This window comes from Triticum aestivum, chromosome 2D (assembly GCF_018294505.1).
Source record: "Triticum aestivum cultivar Chinese Spring chromosome 2D, IWGSC CS RefSeq v2.1, whole genome shotgun sequence".
Classification (NCBI taxonomy): Eukaryota; Viridiplantae; Streptophyta; class Magnoliopsida; order Poales; family Poaceae; genus Triticum; species Triticum aestivum.
This window is the reverse complement of record NC_057799.1, coordinates 104,823,129-104,831,729: the sequence shown is the minus strand read 5'-3', so window position 1 is coordinate 104,831,729 and position 8,601 is coordinate 104,823,129.

Below are 8,601 nucleotides of genomic sequence, written 5' to 3'. Positions count from 1 at the left end.
TCTTCTGGCCCACCGCCCTCCAGGATGCGACGACACTAGTAACCAAGTGTGAAGCGTGTTAGTTCCATTCAAAGAAGCTTCATTAACTAGCTCAAGCCCTTCAAACAATCCCTCTCTCCTGGCCATTCTTGGTCTGGGGGTCGATATACTGGGCCCCTTCCCTCGTGCTGTCGGGGGCTTTGAGTACTTGTACGTTGCAATCGACAAGTTCACAAAGTGGCCGGAGGTGGAAGCAGTGAGAAAGGTGATAGCACAGTCAGCCGTCAAGTTCTTCAAGGGACTGGTCTGCCGCTTTGGTGTGCCAAGCAGAATCATCACCGACAACGGCACGCAGTTCACGAGCCACACCTTCATGCAGTACATTCAAGACCTCGGCAGCAAGGTCTGTTTTGCTTCCGTGGCACACCCCCGGAGCAACGGCCAAGCGGAGAGGGCGAATGCTGAAGTGTTGCGAGGCCTGAGAACGAAGACCTTTGACAGGCTGCACAAGAGCGGAAGGCGCTGGATTGATGAGTTGCCGGCGGTTCTTTGGTCGATCAGGACGACGCCAAATCGAGCCACCGGTCAGACACCCTTTGCCCTAGTATATGGGGCGGAGGAAGTTCTCCCCACGGAACTCATATACGGGTCACCTCGAGTGCTCGCTTATGATGAGCTTGAGCAAGAGCAGTTGCGGCAAGATGACGCAACGCTCCTTGAGGAAGATCTTCTTCGGGCGGCTGTGAGAGCAGCACGCTACCAGCAAGCCTTGCGCCGCTACCATAGCCGCAAGGTTCATGCCCGAAGCTTTGAGGAAGGCGACCTTGTTCTTCGGCGCGTTCAGTCGGCCAAGAATACCAACAAGTTGATGCCAAAGTGGGAAGGCCCTTATCGGGTAATACGAGTCACCAGGCCCGGTGCACTCCGCCTGGAGACCGAAGATGCTGTCCCAGTGAGCAACTCCTGGAACATCGAGCATCTTCGCAAGTTTTACCCATAAGGCGCGGCTTGCCGGGCCCCCCGGCAAGCCACCTTTTGTACAAGCTTTGCCGGCAAGGCATGTAACCCTCTGTACAAAGCCAGGCGCAGACCCTGAGCATAAATAAATGAAGTGCTGGCGCCCTAAGTTATAGCATGCATGCTAGGTTGAGTCTCTTCCTCGGTTAGGGTTGATAGTGCTTAGCGGTGACTAACCCCTAGCCTAGAGGTCGAGTGTGCGTCTTTCTGTTCTCTTTGATTCGCAGGGCACTTCTGATGAGCCACTTGTGAAAAGGAGAACGAAATGGCGCTCCGGCCCCGGCATGGCAAGGCTGCCGGGGGCTGAAGATGTAAGGGTCCAACCACGGAAAGCCAAAGTTGCCGGGGGCTGCGGATTCAGATAAGTCTTTCACCCCCCTACTATGCGTTTCCGTATGGAACTGGGACATGTGAAGCCTCGTTTATGTCTTAAAACCACCGTGCTCCCTTTTTTCCTGTACCCGAGAGTTACTTCCTGGGTCGGAATTTGGTAGTAGTTGCGGTGGCGAAGGGATGAACGAGGAGCCTAACTCTACTTCGCCCCTGCCTCCGCCAAAAGCGCGAGAATGGTCGACTGAAGAAGAGAAACGGCAAGGCATGTTGCCGGGCGATAATGTTTATTATAAAAATAACAAGGATTCATCCTTGGCATGGGCCTCGCTCACGCACGAAGAACCCGGCAAGCACCCTTTTTCATTAAAAACATCCCATACAGGTACAGTTCGTATGGAAAGAAAAACATGAGCAAGGGGATTACAAGCTTTAAATCTAACAAATACCCGCAGGCTTGCAAACTAAGAAAAAAGATAAGGTGCCCGTAATCCCTTTCTTGTCCCTCCCTCAGAAGGTGGAGCAGGACAACAAAGGGCAAAAGGGGCGCCTAGGCGAGGTGCAAGGAGCAGAAGGCACCAAGAGAACATCTTGGTGCCGAGAAAGGAGCTGGAAGACAAGGCAGCGGGCCGACAATACGCGACGAAGACGTCGGTGCCCGCGTACTCCGAGTTGACGACCGCCACCCGCCTTCTTCGCCTTCCCCGGCCCTCCTACGCCAGCCGCCCAAGGAGACGACGGGGAGCACCCCGATGGAGAGCTTGGCGAGGATGGCCCCCGGTAGGGTGCGGCGCGGTCAGTCGAAGTCGGAGTCAGCATCCTGCCGCTCGACTGCCTCGTCGCCGCTGTCGTTGTCCTCCTGGTCACTCCCGCTTGAGGAGGAATCTTCATCGTCGGAGGAGCTCTCCACGCAGCACTTCAGGCGAGTGCCAAGATCTCTGAAGACCTTGACGGAGAGCAGGCCGCCCTCCATTAACTTGAAGTAGAGGACGAGCCCCACCGTCAGGCTATGGATGCGGGCGAACGTCTTCCACCGCGACGAAGATACATGACATGAGGAGCAGGGAAGTCGACGTGGACCCGCGTGCTGCTGGTCCCACAGCCCCTCATGTGCAACCTGAGGGTCTGGGGCGGATCGAGCTCCATCTCTTTTGCGAAGGGAGTGGGGAGACGGAGACGACGACACGATGGCCGGCGCAGCCTGATGAAGAACTCACGGGGCTGGTCCCCGACGTGACCCTCCATCGCGGGAGGCACCGCTGCTGGAGGCACGACTACCGCGCCACCTCGTCCCCCTCTCCCCCGGCCGACGCGGTGACCTTGGCCACGCCCCTCCCCCTTCCTCTTGTGGCTGGATCCACCACCACGGGCTCGTGAGAAGGAGGGACGCGCTGACGAGCAGCGACCCTCGCCGCCACCGTCGAAGGCCCAGCGCCTCCTCTCGCCATGGCAGGTAGAAGAAAGAAGCAAAGATGAAGGAGGATGGATGCTGAAGAATGTGGGATGGCGCCCTCCCTCCCCCTCTTTATAAGGGGGCGGGGTCGAGGCTCGGCCACCCCACTCAGCTAGTCTAGCCATGAAGGCGCGTGGAATCGGGACCGACCCGCTGCCCCAATCAAGGACGGCCCGGTTTCCCGCCTCCACAGCTCGCCACCTGCATGAAGGACGCGTGGCGAGCGTGCAGGGTTGAAAGGATGGGTGAGGCGACCGTTCCCCGCCCCGTGATTAGGAGGGCGTGGGCGCCTTGAAGACTGCGGCCCGAGTCCATCCAGTAAATGAGCCGCGCCTCCACGCCTCCCTCTTTTTACGGGGAAGGCGCGAGCCGCCTCTTTACCATGATGTGACGCATGCATGCGGAAACCGCCTCACGCATGCTGGCCACGTCACGCGCACCCCTCCACGTCGCGCATTCAACACGGCTCGTGGGGAGGCGCAGCGAACGAAGAATTACCGCGGTAAAATCCGCCCCTCCTCCCCGCGCACCGTTCGGGGCCTAGCCCAACAACGTGTTGCGCTTATGTGTGGACCAGGCCCGGGGGCTCCTGTCGGTGTACAAAAGTAGGGGCTCTCCTTTTGACCCCTTTACTTGTGCACGGGCAGTCAGAGCCACGCGCCACGACCACACGTAGCAGGGTAAAGGAGGGGACCGGAGAGAAGCCGGAGCACAAGATGCCCAAGACAACGCCAAAGACACAAAGAAGCTAAGGGGCGGAGCAGGTTCCCCCAGCAAGACCCTTGCCGGGGCAGCCTCAGCAGCCCTGGCAAGACCCTTGCCGGGGCAGCTCGCCCACACCAACAGAATGAGCCACCCTTGAGCCGGCAGGTTCCAAACCAACCAGCCACGATTGGACCAGGGCTCGGGAGGCACCTCTGTGATGGCATGCAGATCTTTGTCAAGACCATAGATATACAAGATCAGATGAGAACCAAAAGACATCGATCCTCGGCAAGACCCTTGCCGAGGAAAGCCACAAGACCCCCGGCAAGATCCTTGTCGGGGACGACTGCGCACCGCGGCAAGACCCTTGCCGGGCCATCCGGCAAGACCCTTGCCGAGAACGCCAGCAGGGCCACTGCCAGGCCCGCACCAGCCAAGTATCCGCCGCCACTAACTTGCAGCCGCCAGCCCGACCAGCTAGGCTGGCACCTGCGTGGCAACATGCGGCTTCCAGACCAGATCAACAAGTGCCTGCGTGGCGGCACGCAGACCTTCATGAAGACCCTACCACCGCGCCACCTCAGCTACTTTCCTGCCTACATGGCGCCGCACGCATCGCTGGCCAGGGCGCGTGTCGACACGAGGAGGAGCGGCGACGGACGGGACGTGCCTTGCTCCCGTCCCCGATAAAGCTAGGGGACACCTAAGCGACGCATTAAATGCGTCTTGTCCTGTAATATGGGCGATAAGCTCGTAGTACTGTAGGCCTTTCCACCTCCTGTGTGCCACTGTGGCAGCCCCTTTTCGACTATAAAAGGAGGCCCATGGCGTACTGGAGGGGGATTCGGCTCTTTTGAACTACTCAGCCACCGTAGCTAGTTGGAGAGCTCAAGAACATTCAATACATCCACCAAAGCAGGACTAGGGTTTTACGCATCCTCGCGGCCCGAACCTGGGTAAACGACCCTCGTGCTGACTGCTGATCCTGCTCTTCTCACAACCCTGTGCACCGGCAACCGTAGTAGGGATTCTTGTGATCCCATAGGTGTCGTTCCACACCGACAGTAGGGGAGGTTGTTCCACAGACAACGTTGTGGAAAAAAATAAGGAGAAATATTTTAACTGATTTCCTGTTTGATTGTTCGTCATCTTCTTTCACCAATTTTTCTAGTTCTTTAAACAGATCGTCGTGATGGAAATCCATTTTCTTGAGGCCAAGTTGTGTGACCAGTCCGCTCATTGTATCGGTGGAAATCCGTGGCCTTGATGCTGACTTTTGTGTACCGTTTGAGTATTCAAACACCTTGTGGATGCCTTCCTTTGTTATCTTGATTTCTTTCTGCTGATCAGCTTCACTGAACGTTATTGTCATGCTTTCTGTGTCCAAGTTGTCGTAGATGTGTGCTGCAAGCGGTTTGCAGATGGAGCGCTTTATTTGGCATTCCTCTATGCTTCCAAACCCGGCTGTCCTAACATCTTGCCGGTGATGTTCTTCAAGTAATTTCCATGTTCTATTGACCTGATCAAATGCTGCTCCTGCCTTGATTTCGCATTTGTCCTTATTTGTTGTTACCTCCTGTTCATCATCCATTGGTGCTGCCAATTCTTTTCCACTTGTCTTTCTCTTCTTTGTGCGCTTCTGTCTTGGTTTTACCTGTTGAGAAAAAGAGGGTTTTGTTATAGAGGATGGTTTGGTTTTCATGGGTGAAAAGCAATAGCAAAAATTTGTAGAGAAATTGTGTTTTACACCATCGTTGCTGTCCTCCGCGGCGCCACCGTTGTCCCCTGCGGCGTCATCGCCCTCTGTACGAATGAGATCATCATCATGTTTTGTGCCATCATTGTCGTCGGCATCATCACGCTCTGACTCTTTGCTGGTATCATCCTCATCTTCTTCCAGCCGTTGTCTTTTGTTTTTCTTCTTGGCTTTAGTTAGTTCATTCTCGATGCCTGTAACTGCTGGCAGGAACACCATTAGAGGACTTGGCTGCTGCTACTGCAAGGTAGCACCGTCGCTGATGAGTTGAGTTTTTTCCTTTCTCTTTTGTCTTTTTGCTCTAGGACGAACGACATCCTTGGTTTCTGATGGCCTCTCTTTTCTGCCGCTAGTCACTTGCTTTTTGTTGCCCTCCCTGCTGGAAGCTAGTGCTGTCACTTGCTCGGGTGCTTCGTTGTCCATGTTCTGCTTCGTTCTTTTTTCTGACGGGTCAGGAGAGATGAGTGGTTGTTCTGGATATGCACTATTAAGTTCAGACAAAATCATTTCAATATCTCCTCATCCGTCGCCTGCACGATGATTATGTAACAAAAGGATTACGTAGCAACATCGAAATAAATGGGATATAGTTTTAAAACTATGTCTTCCACGACTGCACAAAAAGAATCTGAAACTTAATCTACATAGATTCATAAGATAGCCCTTTTCTTTTATTTCCTGTCCTAAAAAGGCGATCAATCCATTGTTTTCTTGTTATATCAAGTCTTCCTCCTAACTCTTCGTTTGGCCAATCAGTGATAGAAATTAGGGTCAGGTGTGAGCAGTATGGCTGCTGTCAAGTCCATATCAGTGAGGGGAAGTCTTGTTTATAGGAAAAAAATACACTACAAATGATATTCTATAAATTGGAGCAATAATTGTAAGGTTTAGGGGGTAAGATAAAATGCTCTCGAATGAATAATAATACACATAGTGTGTGAAAAATTTCATCGAAGTGTAATTTCCCAGGATTGTGTGGACGTTAGTGGTTAACTTACTGCTGCTGCTACATAGTTTTTGTTATATGGATTGTGTGAGCCTTTTATAGTACCTTGCTGCACGGCAGGCTGTTCTGCAGGTACCATGTTTTCCTTATTACCATTCCTTGCTGCATAAAAATGCCCAGGCGTTAGCAGCAGTAGAAGCATAATTGAATTTCACAGCAAAAAGAGGAGATGCATCCCGTGGACAAAAAAATGGCATTGTTGGAGAGGCACATGTTGTTTCACGCTATAAGCACACAACTAGATCTATTATTGGAGCACGGATGTTAATACGAGAGAGGCACATAATTTGAAATAGATACAATCAACGGATATATAGAATCTCCTGTAAATACCAGGTTTTGAATTTAAGGATGCTCTCATGGTTTGAATCTAGAGCGCTGTCCTAGATAGTTCTGGCATGCACAATACATTTTAGGCTAATATCTTGCGAGCAGATTTCTGTAGCGGGTAGGGGTAGCATCCTATTGCACGCGTGTCTACCTTATTTCAATTTTGCTAGAAAATTCTAGACATACTTTTAGGAAGCATGGTTTTGTGTGGCGGTTAGGGTTCATGTCCGTCAAAAAGGGGAAAAATCGCTTTGATCGACCTGTGGTAATGGAATGTAATGGATTAATATTTTTTTACCTTCGATTGCTTGTGAGGGATTCGTCGCATCCATGGGCTGGTTTTTGTCCTTGCTCTCTGTTGGTACCTCCGCCGCGAGCACGGGTCGTCGCCGTCAGTCGCCGTCGCCGTCGGGAGAGGTTTTTGATGCTTTCGCGGGCACCCGACTGTCTGTATCTCGCAGTGGATGGCGGCTGGTGGGTGAGGTGAACGCGATTTGGATTTTTGGTTGGACTGCTGGATTGGATAATGGGGGAAGAAGGAGAGAGGAGGGTGTTCAAGAGAGGGGAACTGGTGAAGTGTTCGAGATTTTCGGTGCGAAAGCAAAAGCAAGAAAGTAGTGGAGGGAGAGAGGGAAATGGTTGAACCGTCTCGAATCTTCGGTCGTCTGTTTGGACATCAAGATTGGTGTAACTTTCTGTGGGCTTCGACGGGCTTGTTTTTTTCCTTGCTTTCTCAACTGCCGGAGCTTTTTATTTTATTTTAGTGTGGTGACATCCACGGGGGCATGGTTTGGTGTTACCCAGAGTCACGTTCGTGCCTGCGTGTGTTACAGACGTTTTCTATGACGTTCCACGGTGAGGCGCATGGAAGTGAGGCCACCAGCGCTCACCCTCCTATGGAAAAGGCGAAGCGTCTCGAATCTTTGACCATCCGTTTGGACATCAAGATTGGTGCAACTTTGTGTGTACTTCGATGAGCTTGTTTTTTGCTTGCCTTCTTAACTTTTAGTCTGTGGGATGTTAGCATTTTCTTATTTTAGTGTTGTTGTGTGATCCACAGGGGCATGGTTTGGCGTTACTCAGAGTTACGTTCATGGTTCTTTGTGTTCCAAATGATTCCGCTCGCCAGTTCATTTGGAGAGGCATGGACATGAACTCAAGAGAAACATGTTAATGCATTGGTCAGAGTCTCGTTACCACGGGTGTATGCTTTTGGTATTTCCAAATGATTGCACTCACTCGTTCTCTTGGAGAGGAATGGACGTGAATCCGGTGGAGGCAAGTCTTCATATTAGCCAGAGTCACGTTTGTCCACGCTTGTGTTACGTGAATTTTCTCTGGCGAGTCACTGTGAGGTGCGTGGAAGTGAAGCCGAGTTGGCACTGTGTTACTAATGCAACAGGCACAGTCCTAACGGTGTGTATGGAAATGTTTTCCTTGTCAACTCGTTCCTTTGTCGTGGAGAGTTGCGGTGGTGCGTTCCAGGGAGGCTCTGTTTGTTATTAGCGAGAGTCACGTTTCATGGTTCTTTGTGTTCCAAATGATTCCGCTCGCCAGTTCATTTGGAGAGGCATGGACATGAACTCAAGGGAAGCATGTTAACGCCTTGGTCAGGGTCTCGTTACCACGGGTGTATGCTTTTGGTATTTCCAAATGATTCCGCTCACTCGTTCTCTTGGAGAGGAATGGACGTGAATCCGGCGGAGGCAAGTCTTCTTATTAGCCAGAGTCACGTTTGTCCACGCGTGTGTTACATGCATTTTCTCTGGCGAGTCACTGTGAGTCATTGTTGTGGAGAGTCGCGGTGGTGCGTTCCAGGGAGGCACTGTTTCTTATTAGAGAGCGTCACGTTCGTGCCTGCGTGTGTTACATACCTTTTCACTAAGGTTTCACTTGGAGATGCGTGCAAGTTAATTCGCGGATATAGTAAGATTTTGATATAACTATCATTTCAAAACAAAAAGTGGCAATGGATAATGGTATGAATTCGACAGTAAGTTCTCTGGAATACAGACAGACGTACAC